Below are 18,292 nucleotides of genomic sequence, written 5' to 3' on the forward strand. Positions count from 1 at the left end.
TAACGACTGTAAATCACAGTTAACATGCATCAAGTAGAACTAACAAGTATCAAACACACTCATCATGTAGTCAGATCAGCATAAAACCCGAATAACGTCACTCTGCTTGGCGACGGAACAAACCGACAACGTCACTCTGCTTGGCGACGGAACAAAACAACAACGTCACTCTGCTTGGCGACGGAACAAAACAACAACGTCACTCTGCTTGGCGACGGAACAAAACAACAACGTCACTCTGCTTGGCGACGGAACAAAACAACAACGTCACTCTACTTGGCGACGGGACAAACCAAAGGTATTGCCACTTATAGGCTGGGCACCTCGAGACGGTCGTAACACTAGCCTCGTGTTTAACCATTTCTGCTCGGGCGTCGCTTATCACCTTTGGCTATAGTCAAGACGGTACAAACTCTACATGGTTTGACCATTTCTGCTTGCTATGCCGAACATCAACAGGCACGATACAACTCTACATGGATGATCGTTACCTCCTGTTGTGCCAGGTATAGTCAGGACCGATCCAACTCTGCATGGCTGATCGTTACTTCCTGCTATACCGAAGTACTCTGCTTGGCACTTCATCGCGTATATGCATGGGTGCAACCACTCACGATGACTCTTCGGGTCACCAATGCTCTCACGAAGTCTCACGCTTCAGTGAAGTTTCATGCTCTCACAAGGTCTCACGCCTCAGTGGAGTTCCATGCTTTCCACAAGGTCTCACGCCTCAGTGGAGTATCCCGCATTCACAAGGTCTCACGCCTCAGTGAAGCTTCTCGGCTCATCCCTTGGATGGCTATCAAACTGCTCAACGAGCGAAGGAGTACCAACATACTCAGAACTTACCAAACTCCTCAACACTTGGATCCGACGACACTCCTCGCTTTTCCAAAACTATGATTTGACTTCCAATGCCTTCCTTCGAGGTTGTTATCATTACTTAAAGATTTTGAGGTTATTTAAGGTCTTATGAATTTTCTTTATAAAATAGATTCCCTTTTGTCTTATCGCAAGTCTTATACATTTGCAGGATCTCCCAATCCCAAGTCGCTTCCAGAGGAGGTCTCGATCCACTAAACAAAATTAAGGCCCGAACCTCGTTCGTCCTATCAAACTTTCTCAAAACTCTCAAAATAAAATCGGCATGACCTGCCCGCTTTTCTCACCGTTCAGAAACTCAGATTATAGTGCAAAAGCAGAATTAACTCATCATAATCAATCAACATGTCATATGTCAATATCTTAAGCAATAACCACATAGCACCTAGCATATAAGGCATGCACCACACATCCTAAATTACCCAATTAGCACTTAGCATGTCATTCACTCATCAAAAACATTCAGTAGATGCATCATCTACATTGTCAGCCGAAGCCTCAGAAAACATTTTCCAATCACACACAATTCCAGTGCATAAACAGTAAACAATGTCGAAACATCGACCCTAAGCATTAACTAGAGATTCAGTGAGAAGCCCTCACCTGTAGGTTCTCCCGAGTTATCTCCTAAAGCTCCTTCACAATCAAAGCCTTGCTCCGCTGGAAATTCCTCAAAATCACCTTTAGAGCAAAACCACAGAAATACTATCAGAATCTATCGAAAACTAAGCTATCGATACTTACTAAGGTTACTCGAAGTAATCTATACTCTAAGGTACGATAATCTAGCGCGAAAGACAAGTTTTCGGAAAAGGAAATTTTCCTCCTCCCCCTCTAATAGGCTCGGCCACTTTTCACAATTAAGGGGCTCGATTTTTCTTCGATCAAACTTGGTTCCTATGCTTTCATAAGCCGTAACTAAGGGTATTCTGAACTCGGAAAAATTATCGGATCAAAAACTGTCGCAGGGGTATTTTGGTCATGATTTTTAACTTAGGATTTTCAAAACTGAAATCCCAAAAATAAAATTTTGCAGGGACGTCACCAACGACGTTTATGACAACTAATCCTACTAGCACTAAGCTAAGGCGATAGTTTTCAGCCTAAAGGTTGAAGCTTTACTCCAAAAACTCCAAAATGGGTATTTTAGGCTAAAATTGATTCCGACGGAATTCCGGCGACATAACGGAAAATCTAATCCGGCAGAAGTGATCTTGGGCACATATAGAAGAGGTTTAGAATCAGAAATGAAAGATTCAGGATAGTTTTGCAAAAACCCATAAACTATCCACTCAGAAAACTCTACAGAAAAGCTATGGAAAAAGCGATCAGAGGTAAGGATTAGCGACTATACCTCGAAACCTTGAAGCAGCAACTGATTAATCAACGATCAAGCAAGGATTGAACAAAATCTCTTCTCCTCCTCTCCTTAGCAAACTCGCGGCCTCCTTGGGTAGAAAATGGTGGAGTTTTGTGATTTCTTCTCACTTGCTTGCTATATATAGAAAATGGTAATTCGCGGGAAAATGAAAGTTTCGCGAATCTGATTTTTCCGGCATCATTCTCCATGAATTCTAAGATAGGTTTTGGCAAAGGAATTCCTAAGCTAAGAAGATGTCTCCTTGTATTTTTGACAACTAATGCAAAGTCGGTGCAAAGTCGGTGTAAAACTATTTTACCCGATAAGTTGCTTTTTGCATCGAATGTCGGAATGGAAAACTTCCTTCTGAAGAAAGATTGAAATCATCAAGAGAAATAGGTGTACGCGTGTAGAATGTTCATTTGAAGCTCTGAATAGAAAAAGTCTTCATTGTCGGTTGATTCTAGGGTTTTGAAATACCAGGGATTCGGTTTCGGCAAACTTCCGATGATTGGAATCGGACGTTCGTAGATCCTAGAGTTTCGCCTTGAAACGATTGTGATATATGGAAAAAGAGAAGTTCTAACATTTCTCTGAAGATTTTTGGAATTAACTTCCGTCGTGCCTAAAAGTGAAAATTAGCTATATACTAGGGTTTCTGACCTAGGTTTAAGCGTAAAACGATCGTGCTATAACTTTTATCGATCATAATGCAATCCTTGAACTTTTCCTGAACTTTCTCCTTCATAAATATATTTCATTTGGTAAACTCTTGTTCAGGTTTCCTTTCACGATACATCAAGCCTAATCGTAAATGGAAATCTCTTCCACTTATTCTAAGCTTAAAAACTTGGGTCTTACATTACTACCCTCCAAAAAGAAAGTTTCGTCCTCGAAACTTAGGGTTCAGTAAAAGCTCTGACTATTGTTCTTGATCTTTTCCTCTAACTCCCATATGGCATCGTCTGTGTCTTTGTTCCAAATAACTCTTACTAAAGCACTCTGCTTTCCCTTCGATTGTTTCACTCTTCTAGTCCCAATGTTGACCAACGGCGTCTCAACAGACATATCATCTTTCAACTTGCCGAGGTTTAACTACAATCCTCAATGATACCACCACTAAAACTCTTACTCGAATATGATCTCCAGCTTCTGAAGTCAATCTTTACCCTAAGATTCTCATTCCACATAACAAAATTCACTCGCTAATCTCTAGCTCGCATCACCAAAATCCATAACAAGTTTCATTCACTCTTAGACTTTAAGCAACTTGTCCAAATATGACAACCTCCAGTGTTCATCTTAATACTAACACTTCCCTTTTCTGTAACTTGATTACCATCTTGTCGATAAACTTCTTAATCTCCCAATCAAATTATAACAAACTTCAAGTCCTATACACTTATGACAAGAATTAATAGACTTAAAACCTAAACCTTTTCCAAGTTTGGATCTCTGATGCTCTGTAACTCTTCAACATTTCCTGATAGAATATTCATCTCTTAAAACTACACCTCCTTCGCAAGGAAAACAAATACTTAATGAGAACTTTTTCCTCCCAAACTCAACTAATCTTCGATCAACTCAAGTTAATCTTACCAATCCTTCTATCAAAGTCCATAGCCAGCTGTGATTCCGAATATCACCCCCTCAATATTAAGTTGATCAGGCCTAATACATCGAAGGTGGAAATCTAGAAAAACCTACTGGATCAGTCAATGAGTTCCTATCATCCAATAGTCACAAATATCTTGATATTAAATCCTCAATAATGTCGCTACGGAACTACACACTCTCGACATCATACGTATACTATCCATACGAAATCTCTCTAAGATTCATTCTTTAGCTTCAAGCTTCTGGTCAAACGCATCGGTACAGGACTACTTTCTAGGCTTAACGTGTTATCTTAAACCTCGGGTACTTCTATAGCTAAAATACGAGCTACGGTCAAATAAGGTATTAATAGGCGTAATAACTATAAGGTCAACGCTTAGCGGTAAAAGCAAGTTCAGACGTGTTGCACACGCTACGGGGGTAATGGAATATATTATACTAGAATGAGAAAGAATGGTTAGAAAGTTACCATCGTTCTTGCGCTCTCTTCTGACTAATCCATCAGCTCCTTCACCATCCATGATATAAACTCTTCCTCTAGCAGCAGGGCGCTTTCCCCTTATGGTGTTGACAAATGGCTCAACCTTGGGTGTCTTGCAGTTGTTGGCCAGATGTCCTGGTAGATCACACTTGAAACACCTCGGCTTCCCCTTCGGGCATTTCGTGGAGTAGTGCCCAACCTCCCCGCATTTAAAACATGTCATCTCACGGCTCCCAGCTTGGCTTCCTGCTCCTCCCGCAGCAGCAATCGTAGGCCTGAACGGTCCTGGGGTAAACCCTTCCCCCGTAGGACGCTGATAAGGCTTCTTCATCTGTAACTTTCCTTTTCCCTTGTTGTCTTGGGAGCTCGACCTCATCGGTCCCCCAATTCCTGCTCTATTCATCCTTCTATTTTTCATCAGCTCCACCTCCGTGGCTTTCTCAACCAACGACTGGAATCGCATGATTCCCAGCGGCCTCACTGAGTCCTCAATATCAGGCCTCAGTCCATTTACAAAGCGCTTGCACATGTAGCGCTCATTCACATGATCATGAAAGAATTGAAAATGCTTCGCCAAAGATTCCAGCTTTGAAGCAAATTCCGGTACCGACATACCTCCCTGACGGAGTGTCAGAAATTGTGACTCCCGCTCATCCCGAGCACTTGTTGGAAAATACTTTTCCAAGAATGCGGTCCGGAATGAGTTCCAGCTAATCTCCTCGTGATTGTCTTCCGTAATTCCTCTGGTGCCCTTCCACCAGTACTCAGCATCCCCGAGTAGCAGATAAGTCGCCATGCCCACTTTGGCACCCTCAGCAGTTTGTAGTACGCCGAATATCTTCTCGATTTCCTGAATCCAGAGATCCGCTTTGTCTGGGTCAGTACCACCAGAGAACTTGGGTGGATCCTGCCTTCTAAAATCATTCAGTCCCCTGTTCTGGTCTAGGGCTAACTCCCTCTCACGCTTATGTCGCTCACGTTCAGCCTTGTCAGCACGCCACTGAGCGTTCTCCACTGTTTGATTTGTCATTGCCTGGGCCACAGCAGTCATTGCCCCAGCGAGTTGATTCATGTTCACCATGTTCTCTGTTTAGTTAGACAAACAATTAGTACTCATCATAAGATAGCATTTCCATAACTATACAATATGATTAAGCAATAACTTCAATCAATTTTTAAGCGAAAAATCGCTTGCAGACAATCAATTTTTCACTCTTTGCAGAGTCACACAACCTAGCACAGAAGACCTATTCCCCAACAACTCCCGAAAGACTCGACCGTGCTCTGATACCACAATGTAACACCCCGATTTCGGTGGCGTCACTTTAGTAACCAAAAGTAAACTTAATGCGGAAAAACGTGAAATATTTTTTTTTTTCGATAATAACTAAGACAAGACTGAGTTAAATAAAACCCAAAAACGAAAAGTAATAGAGCTAATATACAATATATAAACAGCCCCCGCTGTAAGTAACAACCTCGTCACGAGTAACCCCCAGTGACGGAAAGAAAAGTGTAGCGCCCGAAGGCAAAATGTACAAACCAAATCTAAAGGTAAGTGTCCGCAACACTATCCCTCAAAACTGAGAATAAGCTGGCCCATCGGCCTGAAACAAGACCTCCTAAGTCCAACCAACTCTCTGTGATTCCCGTAAAGAAACCACACAAAAAGCTATAGGTGGGAAACTACCCTGTCCCGAATGAAACAAATAATGTTCAGAGCTAAGACTCTACTCCTACACTAATCCCATCTCGAGGAGCTCACACTAACACTCAATCCTGCATGCTGGCATGATCGTCGTCCGAATTCGAAATCCAGAACGACCTAGTCTATGTACACCATCCGTCCTCCGCTCGCTACCGCGATAGGCTCCAGTTCCCGCATCTCAACCCTAGTTCCTCCCGAAGGATGAACCATCATGAATCAGCCCTCCAAAGACATCTGACAAAGGGCGTTTGTTCGCCAAAGCACACACAGAAGACGCGAGGGTCAACTCCAAAGAATTATGTAAATAATAGCACCAATAAATATAAATAAGATAATAGCCACTTAGGCTTATAACTAGGGATAACATCCTAGGGTTGCATATTTCCACAAAGAATATAACGACTGTAAATCACAGTTAACATGCATCAAGTAGAACTAACAAGTATCAAACACACTCATCATGTAGTCAGATCAGCATAAAACCCGAATAACGTCACTCTGCTTGGCGACGGAACAAACCGACAACGTCACTCTGCTTGGCGACGGAACAAAACAACAACGTCACTCTGCTTGGCGACGGAACAAAACAACAACGTCACTCTGCTTGGCGACGGAACAAAACAACAACGTCACTCTGCTTGGCGACGGAACAAAACAACAACGTCACTCTACTTGGCGACGGGACAAACCAAAGGTATTGCCACTTATAGGCTGGGCACCTCGAGACGGTCGTAACACTAGCCTCGTGTTTAACCATTTCTGCTCGGGCGTCGCTTATCACCTTTGGCTATAGTCAAGACGGTACAAACTCTACATGGTTTGACCATTTCTGCTTGCTATGCCGAACATCAACAGGCACGATACAACTCTACATGGATGATCGTTACCTCCTGTTGTGCCAGGTATAGTCAGGACCGATCCAACTCTGCATGGCTGATCGTTACTTCCTGCTATACCGAAGTACTCTGCTTGGCACTTCATCGCGTATATGCATGGGTGCAACCACTCACGATGACTCTTCGGGTCACCAATGCTCTCACGAAGTCTCACGCTTCAGTGAAGTTTCATGCTCTCACAAGGTCTCACGCCTCAGTGGAGTTCCATGCTTTCCACAAGGTCTCACGCCTCAGTGGAGTATCCCGCATTCACAAGGTCTCACGCCTCAGTGAAGCTTCTCGGCTCATCCCTTGGATGGCTATCAAACTGCTCAACGAGCGAAGGAGTACCAACATACTCAGAACTTACCAAACTCCTCAACACTTGGATCCGACGACACTCCTCGCTTTTCCAAAACTATGATTTGACTTCCAATGCCTTCCTTCGAGGTTGTTATCATTACTTAAAGATTTTGAGGTTATTTAAGGTCTTATGAATTTTCTTTATAAAATAGATTCCCTTTTGTCTTATCGCAAGTCTTATACATTTGCAGGATCTCCCAATCCCAAGTCGCTTCCAGAGGAGGTCTCGATCCACTAAACAAAATTAAGGCCCGAACCTCGTTCGTCCTATCAAACTTTCTCAAAACTCTCAAAATAAAATCGGCATGACCTGCCCGCTTTTCTCACCGTTCAGAAACTCAGATTATAGTGCAAAAGCAGAATTAACTCATCATAATCAATCAACATGTCATATGTCAATATCTTAAGCAATAACCACATAGCACCTAGCATATAAGGCATGCACCACACATCCTAAATTACCCAATTAGCACTTAGCATGTCATTCACTCATCAAAAACATTCAGTAGATGCATCATCTACATTGTCAGCCGAAGCCTCAGAAAACATTTTCCAATCACACACAATTCCAGTGCATAAACAGTAAACAATGTCGAAACATCGACCCTAAGCATTAACTAGAGATTCAGTGAGAAGCCCTCACCTGTAGGTTCTCCCGAGTTATCTCCTAAAGCTCCTTCACAATCAAAGCCTTGCTCCGCTGGAAATTCCTCAAAATCACCTTTAGAGCAAAACCACAGAAATACTATCAGAATCTATCGAAAACTAAGCTATCGATACTTACTAAGGTTACTCGAAGTAATCTATACTCTAAGGTACGATAATCTAGCGCGAAAGACAAGTTTTCGGAAAAGGAAATTTTCCTCCTCCCCCTCTAATAGGCTCGGCCACTTTTCACAATTAAGGGGCTCGATTTTTCTTCGATCAAACTTGGTTCCTATGCTTTCATAAGCCGTAACTAAGGGTATTCTGAACTCGGAAAAATTATCGGATCAAAAACTGTCGCAGGGGTATTTTGGTCATGATTTTTAACTTAGGATTTTCAAAACTGAAATCCCAAAAATAAAATTTTGCAGGGACGTCACCAACGACGTTTATGACAACTAATCCTACTAGCACTAAGCTAAGGCGATAGTTTTCAGCCTAAAGGTTGAAGCTTTACTCCAAAAACTCCAAAATGGGTATTTTAGGCTAAAATTGATTCCGACGGAATTCCGGCGACATAACGGAAAATCTAATCCGGCAGAAGTGATCTTGGGCACATATAGAAGAGGTTTAGAATCAGAAATGAAAGATTCAGGATAGTTTTGCAAAAACCCATAAACTATCCACTCAGAAAACTCTACAGAAAAGCTATGGAAAAAGCGATCAGAGGTAAGGATTAGCGACTATACCTCGAAACCTTGAAGCAGCAACTGATTAATCAACGATCAAGCAAGGATTGAACAAAATCTCTTCTCCTCCTCTCCTTAGCAAACTCGCGGCCTCCTTGGGTAGAAAATGGTGGAGTTTTGTGATTTCTTCTCACTTGCTTGCTATATATAGAAAATGGTAATTCGCGGGAAAATGAAAGTTTCGCGAATCTGATTTTTCCGGCATCATTCTCCATGAATTCTAAGATAGGTTTTGGCAAAGGAATTCCTAAGCTAAGAAGATGTCTCCTTGTATTTTTGACAACTAATGCAAAGTCGGTGCAAAGTCGGTGTAAAACTATTTTACCCGATAAGTTGCTTTTTGCATCGAATGTCGGAATGGAAAACTTCCTTCTGAAGAAAGATTGAAATCATCAAGAGAAATAGGTGTACGCGTGTAGAATGTTCATTTGAAGCTCTGAATAGAAAAAGTCTTCATTGTCGGTTGATTCTAGGGTTTTGAAATACCAGGGATTCGGTTTCGGCAAACTTCCGATGATTGGAATCGGACGTTCGTAGATCCTAGAGTTTCGCCTTGAAACGATTGTGATATATGGAAAAAGAGAAGTTCTAACATTTCTCTGAAGATTTTTGGAATTAACTTCCGTCGTGCCTAAAAGTGAAAATTAGCTATATACTAGGGTTTCTGACCTAGGTTTAAGCGTAAAACGATCGTGCTATAACTTTTATCGATCATAATGCAATCCTTGAACTTTTCCTGAACTTTCTCCTTCATAAATATATTTCATTTGGTAAACTCTTGTTCAGGTTTCCTTTCACGATACATCAAGCCTAATCGTAAATGGAAATCTCTTCCACTTATTCTAAGCTTAAAAACTTGGGTCTTACATTACTACCCTCCAAAAAGAAAGTTTCGTCCTCGAAACTTAGGGTTCAGTAAAAGCTCTGACTATTGTTCTTGATCTTTTCCTCTAACTCCCATATGGCATCGTCTGTGTCTTTGTTCCAAATAACTCTTACTAAAGCACTCTGCTTTCCCTTCGATTGTTTCACTCTTCTAGTCCCAATGTTGACCAACGGCGTCTCAACAGACATATCATCTTTCAACTTGCCGAGGTTTAACTACAATCCTCAATGATACCACCACTAAAACTCTTACTCGAATATGATCTCCAGCTTCTGAAGTCAATCTTTACCCTAAGATTCTCATTCCACATAACAAAATTCACTCGCTAATCTCTAGCTCGCATCACCAAAATCCATAACAAGTTTCATTCACTCTTAGACTTTAAGCAACTTGTCCAAATATGACAACCTCCAGTGTTCATCTTAATACTAACACTTCCCTTTTCTGTAACTTGATTACCATCTTGTCGATAAACTTCTTAATCTCCCAATCAAATTATAACAAACTTCAAGTCCTATACACTTATGACAAGAATTAATAGACTTAAAACCTAAACCTTTTCCAAGTTTGGATCTCTGATGCTCTGTAACTCTTCAACATTTCCTGATAGAATATTCATCTCTTAAAACTACACCTCCTTCGCAAGGAAAACAAATACTTAATGAGAACTTTTTCCTCCCAAACTCAACTAATCTTCGATCAACTCAAGTTAATCTTACCAATCCTTCTATCAAAGTCCATAGCCAGCTGTGATTCCGAATATCACCCCCTCAATATTAAGTTGATCAGGCCTAATACATCGAAGGTGGAAATCTAGAAAAACCTACTGGATCAGTCAATGAGTTCCTATCATCCAATAGTCACAAATATCTTGATATTAAATCCTCAATAATGTCGCTACGGAACTACACACTCTCGACATCATACGTATACTATCCATACGAAATCTCTCTAAGATTCATTCTTTAGCTTCAAGCTTCTGGTCAAACGCATCGGTACAGGACTACTTTCTAGGCTTAACGTGTTATCTTAAACCTCGGGTACTTCTATAGCTAAAATACGAGCTACGGTCAAATAAGGTATTAATAGGCGTAATAACTATAAGGTCAACGCTTAGCGGTAAAAGCAAGTTCAGACGTGTTGCACACGCTACGGGGGTAATGGAATATATTATACTAGAATGAGAAAGAATGGTTAGAAAGTTACCATCGTTCTTGCGCTCTCTTCTGACTAATCCATCAGCTCCTTCACCATCCATGATATAAACTCTTCCTCTAGCAGCAGGGCGCTTTCCCCTTATGGTGTTGACAAATGGCTCAACCTTGGGTGTCTTGCAGTTGTTGGCCAGATGTCCTGGTAGATCACACTTGAAACACCTCGGCTTCCCCTTCGGGCATTTCGTGGAGTAGTGCCCAACCTCCCCGCATTTAAAACATGTCATCTCACGGCTCCCAGCTTGGCTTCCTGCTCCTCCCGCAGCAGCAATCGTAGGCCTGAACGGTCCTGGGGTAAACCCTTCCCCCGTAGGACGCTGATAAGGCTTCTTCATCTGTAACTTTCCTTTTCCCTTGTTGTCTTGGGAGCTCGACCTCATCGGTCCCCCAATTCCTGCTCTATTCATCCTTCTATTTTTCATCAGCTCCACCTCCGTGGCTTTCTCAACCAACGACTGGAATCGCATGATTCCCAGCGGCCTCACTGAGTCCTCAATATCAGGCCTCAGTCCATTTACAAAGCGCTTGCACATGTAGCGCTCATTCACATGATCATGAAAGAATTGAAAATGCTTCGCCAAAGATTCCAGCTTTGAAGCAAATTCCGGTACCGACATACCTCCCTGACGGAGTGTCAGAAATTGTGACTCCCGCTCATCCCGAGCACTTGTTGGAAAATACTTTTCCAAGAATGCGGTCCGGAATGAGTTCCAGCTAATCTCCTCGTGATTGTCTTCCGTAATTCCTCTGGTGCCCTTCCACCAGTACTCAGCATCCCCGAGTAGCAGATAAGTCGCCATGCCCACTTTGGCACCCTCAGCAGTTTGTAGTACGCCGAATATCTTCTCGATTTCCTGAATCCAGAGATCCGCTTTGTCTGGGTCAGTACCACCAGAGAACTTGGGTGGATCCTGCCTTCTAAAATCATTCAGTCCCCTGTTCTGGTCTAGGGCTAACTCCCTCTCACGCTTATGTCGCTCACGTTCAGCCTTGTCAGCACGCCACTGAGCGTTCTCCACTGTTTGATTTGTCATTGCCTGGGCCACAGCAGTCATTGCCCCAGCGAGTTGATTCATGTTCACCATGTTCTCTGTTTAGTTAGACAAACAATTAGTACTCATCATAAGATAGCATTTCCATAACTATACAATATGATTAAGCAATAACTTCAATCAATTTTTAAGCGAAAAATCGCTTGCAGACAATCAATTTTTCACTCTTTGCAGAGTCACACAACCTAGCACAGAAGACCTATTCCCCAACAACTCCCGAAAGACTCGACCGTGCTCTGATACCACAATGTAACACCCCGATTTCGGTGGCGTCACTTTAGTAACCAAAAGTAAACTTAATGCGGAAAAACGTGAAATATTTTTTTTTTTCGATAATAACTAAGACAAGACTGAGTTAAATAAAACCCAAAAACGAAAAGTAATAGAGCTAATATACAATATATAAACAGCCCCCGCTGTAAGTAACAACCTCGTCACGAGTAACCCCCAGTGACGGAAAGAAAAGTGTAGCGCCCGAAGGCAAAATGTACAAACCAAATCTAAAGGTAAGTGTCCGCAACACTATCCCTCAAAACTGAGAATAAGCTGGCCCATCGGCCTGAAACAAGACCTCCTAAGTCCAACCAACTCTCTGTGATTCCCGTAAAGAAACCACACAAAAAGCTATAGGTGGGAAACTACCCTGTCCCGAATGAAACAAATAATGTTCAGAGCTAAGACTCTACTCCTACACTAATCCCATCTCGAGGAGCTCACACTAACACTCAATCCTGCATGCTGGCATGATCGTCGTCCGAATTCGAAATCCAGAACGACCTAGTCTATGTACACCATCCGTCCTCCGCTCGCTACCGCGATAGGCTCCAGTTCCCGCATCTCAACCCTAGTTCCTCCCGAAGGATGAACCATCATGAATCAGCCCTCCAAAGACATCTGACAAAGGGCGTTTGTTCGCCAAAGCACACACAGAAGACGCGAGGGTCAACTCCAAAGAATTATGTAAATAATAGCACCAATAAATATAAATAAGATAATAGCCACTTAGGCTTATAACTAGGGATAACATCCTAGGGTTGCATATTTCCACAAAGAATATAACGACTGTAAATCACAGTTAACATGCATCAAGTAGAACTAACAAGTATCAAACACACTCATCATGTAGTCAGATCAGCATAAAACCCGAATAACGTCACTCTGCTTGGCGACGGAACAAACCGACAACGTCACTCTGCTTGGCGACGGAACAAAACAACAACGTCACTCTGCTTGGCGACGGAACAAAACAACAACGTCACTCTGCTTGGCGACGGAACAAAACAACAACGTCACTCTGCTTGGCGACGGAACAAAACAACAACGTCACTCTACTTGGCGACGGGACAAACCAAAGGTATTGCCACTTATAGGCTGGGCACCTCGAGACGGTCGTAACACTAGCCTCGTGTTTAACCATTTCTGCTCGGGCGTCGCTTATCACCTTTGGCTATAGTCAAGACGGTACAAACTCTACATGGTTTGACCATTTCTGCTTGCTATGCCGAACATCAACAGGCACGATACAACTCTACATGGATGATCGTTACCTCCTGTTGTGCCAGGTATAGTCAGGACCGATCCAACTCTGCATGGCTGATCGTTACTTCCTGCTATACCGAAGTACTCTGCTTGGCACTTCATCGCGTATATGCATGGGTGCAACCACTCACGATGACTCTTCGGGTCACCAATGCTCTCACGAAGTCTCACGCTTCAGTGAAGTTTCATGCTCTCACAAGGTCTCACGCCTCAGTGGAGTTCCATGCTTTCCACAAGGTCTCACGCCTCAGTGGAGTATCCCGCATTCACAAGGTCTCACGCCTCAGTGAAGCTTCTCGGCTCATCCCTTGGATGGCTATCAAACTGCTCAACGAGCGAAGGAGTACCAACATACTCAGAACTTACCAAACTCCTCAACACTTGGATCCGACGACACTCCTCGCTTTTCCAAAACTATGATTTGACTTCCAATGCCTTCCTTCGAGGTTGTTATCATTACTTAAAGATTTTGAGGTTATTTAAGGTCTTATGAATTTTCTTTATAAAATAGATTCCCTTTTGTCTTATCGCAAGTCTTATACATTTGCAGGATCTCCCAATCCCAAGTCGCTTCCAGAGGAGGTCTCGATCCACTAAACAAAATTAAGGCCCGAACCTCGTTCGTCCTATCAAACTTTCTCAAAACTCTCAAAATAAAATCGGCATGACCTGCCCGCTTTTCTCACCGTTCAGAAACTCAGATTATAGTGCAAAAGCAGAATTAACTCATCATAATCAATCAACATGTCATATGTCAATATCTTAAGCAATAACCACATAGCACCTAGCATATAAGGCATGCACCACACATCCTAAATTACCCAATTAGCACTTAGCATGTCATTCACTCATCAAAAACATTCAGTAGATGCATCATCTACATTGTCAGCCGAAGCCTCAGAAAACATTTTCCAATCACACACAATTCCAGTGCATAAACAGTAAACAATGTCGAAACATCGACCCTAAGCATTAACTAGAGATTCAGTGAGAAGCCCTCACCTGTAGGTTCTCCCGAGTTATCTCCTAAAGCTCCTTCACAATCAAAGCCTTGCTCCGCTGGAAATTCCTCAAAATCACCTTTAGAGCAAAACCACAGAAATACTATCAGAATCTATCGAAAACTAAGCTATCGATACTTACTAAGGTTACTCGAAGTAATCTATACTCTAAGGTACGATAATCTAGCGCGAAAGACAAGTTTTCGGAAAAGGAAATTTTCCTCCTCCCCCTCTAATAGGCTCGGCCACTTTTCACAATTAAGGGGCTCGATTTTTCTTCGATCAAACTTGGTTCCTATGCTTTCATAAGCCGTAACTAAGGGTATTCTGAACTCGGAAAAATTATCGGATCAAAAACTGTCGCAGGGGTATTTTGGTCATGATTTTTAACTTAGGATTTTCAAAACTGAAATCCCAAAAATAAAATTTTGCAGGGACGTCACCAACGACGTTTATGACAACTAATCCTACTAGCACTAAGCTAAGGCGATAGTTTTCAGCCTAAAGGTTGAAGCTTTACTCCAAAAACTCCAAAATGGGTATTTTAGGCTAAAATTGATTCCGATGGAATTCCGGCGACATAACGGAAAATCTAATCCGGCAGAAGTGATCTTGGGCACATATAGAAGAGGTTTAGAATCAGAAATGAAAGATTCAGGATAGTTTTGCAAAAACCCATAAACTATCCACTCAGAAAACTCTACAGAAAAGCTATGGAAAAAGCGATCAGAGGTAAGGATTAGCGACTATACCTCGAAACCTTGAAGCAGCAACTGATTAATCAACGATCAAGCAAGGATTGAACAAAATCTCTTCTCCTCCTCTCCTTAGCAAACTCGCGGCCTCCTTGGGTAGAAAATGGTGGAGTTTTGTGATTTCTTCTCACTTGCTTGCTATATATAGAAAATGGTAATTCGCGGGAAAATGAAAGTTTCGCGAATCTGATTTTTCCGGCATCATTCTCCATGAATTCTAAGATAGGTTTTGGCAAAGGAATTCCTAAGCTAAGAAGATGTCTCCTTGTATTTTTGACAACTAATGCAAAGTCGGTGCAAAGTCGGTGTAAAACTATTTTACCCGATAAGTTGCTTTTTGCATCGAATGTCGGAATGGAAAACTTCCTTCTGAAGAAAGATTGAAATCATCAAGAGAAATAGGTGTACGCGTGTAGAATTTTCATTTGAAGCTCTGAATAGAAAAATTCTTCATTGTCGGTTGATTCTAGGGTTTTGAAATACCAGGGATTCGGTTTCGGCAAACTTCCGATGATTGGAATCGGACGTTCGTAGATCCTAGAGTTTCGCCTTGAAACGATTGTGATATATGGAAAAAGAGAAGTTCTAACATTTCTCTGAAGATTTTTGGAATTAACTTCCGTCGTGCCTAAAAGTGAAAATTAGCTATATACTAGGGTTTCTGACCTAGGTTTAAGCGTAAAACGATCGTGCTATAACTTTTATCGATCATAATGCAATCCTTGAACTTTTCCTGAACTTTCTCCTTCATAAATATATTTCATTTGGTAAACTCTTGTTCAGGTTTCCTTTCACGATACATCAAGCCTAATCGTAAATGGAAATCTCTTCCACTTATTCTAAGCTTAAAAACTTGGGTCTTACAAGGCACGTATGCGAAGAATTGAAAATAATGCATAAAAGCTATAAGAATTATAAAATTAACCATCTTTCTCATCACTTCTCTGATCATTCCACAAATTCTGCATATCTTTAAATTGAAGAAATTTGATATCACTTTGAGTAATCACTCCATAAAATGAGCTATTTAAACAAAATGCATATCATTTAATTTGTTGTCATATGAATGTGTGTTTACCATTTAGAAAGAAGAAAAATAATTAGGAGTGGATTAGTGGTTAGTGCTTTATAAAATTGGTAAATTTGCAAGAAAACTTAGGTACTACGTTAAAGTATCGAGTATAAAGTTAAAGTAAATATAACTGATTAGTATAAGGATGCAACTATGAGTACAACTAATACCTGTGGATCTAACTTGGATAAGGATGCAGCTCCCGAACCATAACTCCATCAGTTTGTGTTCCAGGTGAAAACCTGAAAAAGAAATTATAACTTATGAGTACATAGAATAATGAGAAAATCATTTAAAACTTAAAATTTCATAAGATTGACTCACTCTTTTGCCTTTCATAAAAGCTGTCAATTAACTTCTCGAGTTACATAAAGGGAGGAACATACAGGCAGCTGCTTCAAAAACAAATCCAATCAGTTTTTAACGATCCATTCTTCTGAGCCTCTTGGACCGGTGTATGATCTCAAACTCTGGCTACAAATAAACCCCACAAAAGAGGTTTCAGTTTTGATGCATTGTAAAACTAACCGGGAAAAAAAAGATGGAATCAGCTTAAAACAAAAACTTTAAAAATCTTGCCTGAGACATACTTTCCATTGTTGCATCCTGAAAAGAAGGTCCATCAAGTAGAGTGTCAGAAAATGAAAAATTCTACATCTACCTCCAGGCACTCAACAACAGAGAGAATGATGCATAAGCACTAAAATTCGCTCCTGTTAATGCACATCAAGAGGGTCATGCTTTCATAAACACTGATCTGAAATACAACTATAGTTCTTCACATTAAATTAATCAGTACTTGTTACTTATATAGCTAAACTACTTATAAACTACATTGTACCACTACCAACATCCAATGCACTTGGACTTAACACAACCAAACCAATAAAAACATAATCAATTAAAAAAACCTACAACCTGTAATTTCATATAAATCAGACTTCAGATCATGCTCAAAAGAAATGGTGCTTATGTTTACATGAATAAAGAAATGCTGCAATTAGTATTGTGTTGCCACATCTGTAGTTGAGGGTCTTACTTTTTTCTTAACAACTGTTGAAGAGCATGAAAGGTCAAAAAGGAAAGTCATATTGAAATAATGTTAGACACGTTTTTCCTATAGAGAATGATCTCAAATGGAAGGTGCAGATTCAACATAAATTTATATTAAACATCTTAAAGAATCAGTCAATGTAGTTAAATAGCACCTAAAATCAACCCCATGCATTTACCTCTCATGAGTTCACTATTTCATAAATCACATAGTGTATTACTCACAAGAGTTCATCGACTACGATAATGAGAAATAGAGAATATCTTGCTCTGAAATGTATAAAACTCAGTTTGCTACACAAATCAAATCACCAACAAAAGCTTACTTATTTTATCAACTGAATCTGCTAACTTCTGTAGTTCATCAGGGCAGATATTTGGGCAGTGAGTAAATCCAAAATACGTCACTGTCCACTTCCCCAAGAAGTCCTTTTCAGTAACGTGCTTCCCATGATGGTTGGTAAGGTGAAATGGGCCTTTCTCGCATAAGGTTCCTTCGAAACATTATGTATGTCTACAGAAAATAAACTAATCAGTAAATGAAGAAAATATCGATGATACTTCAAAATCAGAATCAAATGCAACAGGAAATGGAGCTATTTGATGCTTGATCTGATTTGTTTTCATACTACTCCTAAGAAACAAAGATGTGGCATGATATATCTTGCATCCTAACTTCATGCTGCTAAGGTTTTATAAAATCAAATACGTTAGAATCCCTTCAAAATAAACATATCATAATATAAGCAAACCATGCCTGACCTAGAATCCAAAAACAACAACCATGACATGACTCTCAGGTAACCTCCACATGCATAATCACAAAATGCTCAACTCACCATAGTAATCTACCTTCAATATGCCATTTTTTTTCTCTGTCATACTAAAATACCAATCCTGCTCCAGTTAAAACCAGCAAAACAAAGCTCAACCACGAAACAGGCTGCAGGAGACAAGGCAGAATCAGCTCATGAGTGTATGCTAAAAGAAGTAGAACCCCATTGCTATAGTAACAACTTCAGATACACACCGATCCGCAA

The sequence above is a fragment of the Lotus japonicus genome, chromosome 2 (assembly GCF_012489685.1).
Source record: "Lotus japonicus ecotype B-129 chromosome 2, LjGifu_v1.2".
NCBI classification, from domain to species: Eukaryota; Viridiplantae; Streptophyta; class Magnoliopsida; order Fabales; family Fabaceae; genus Lotus; species Lotus japonicus.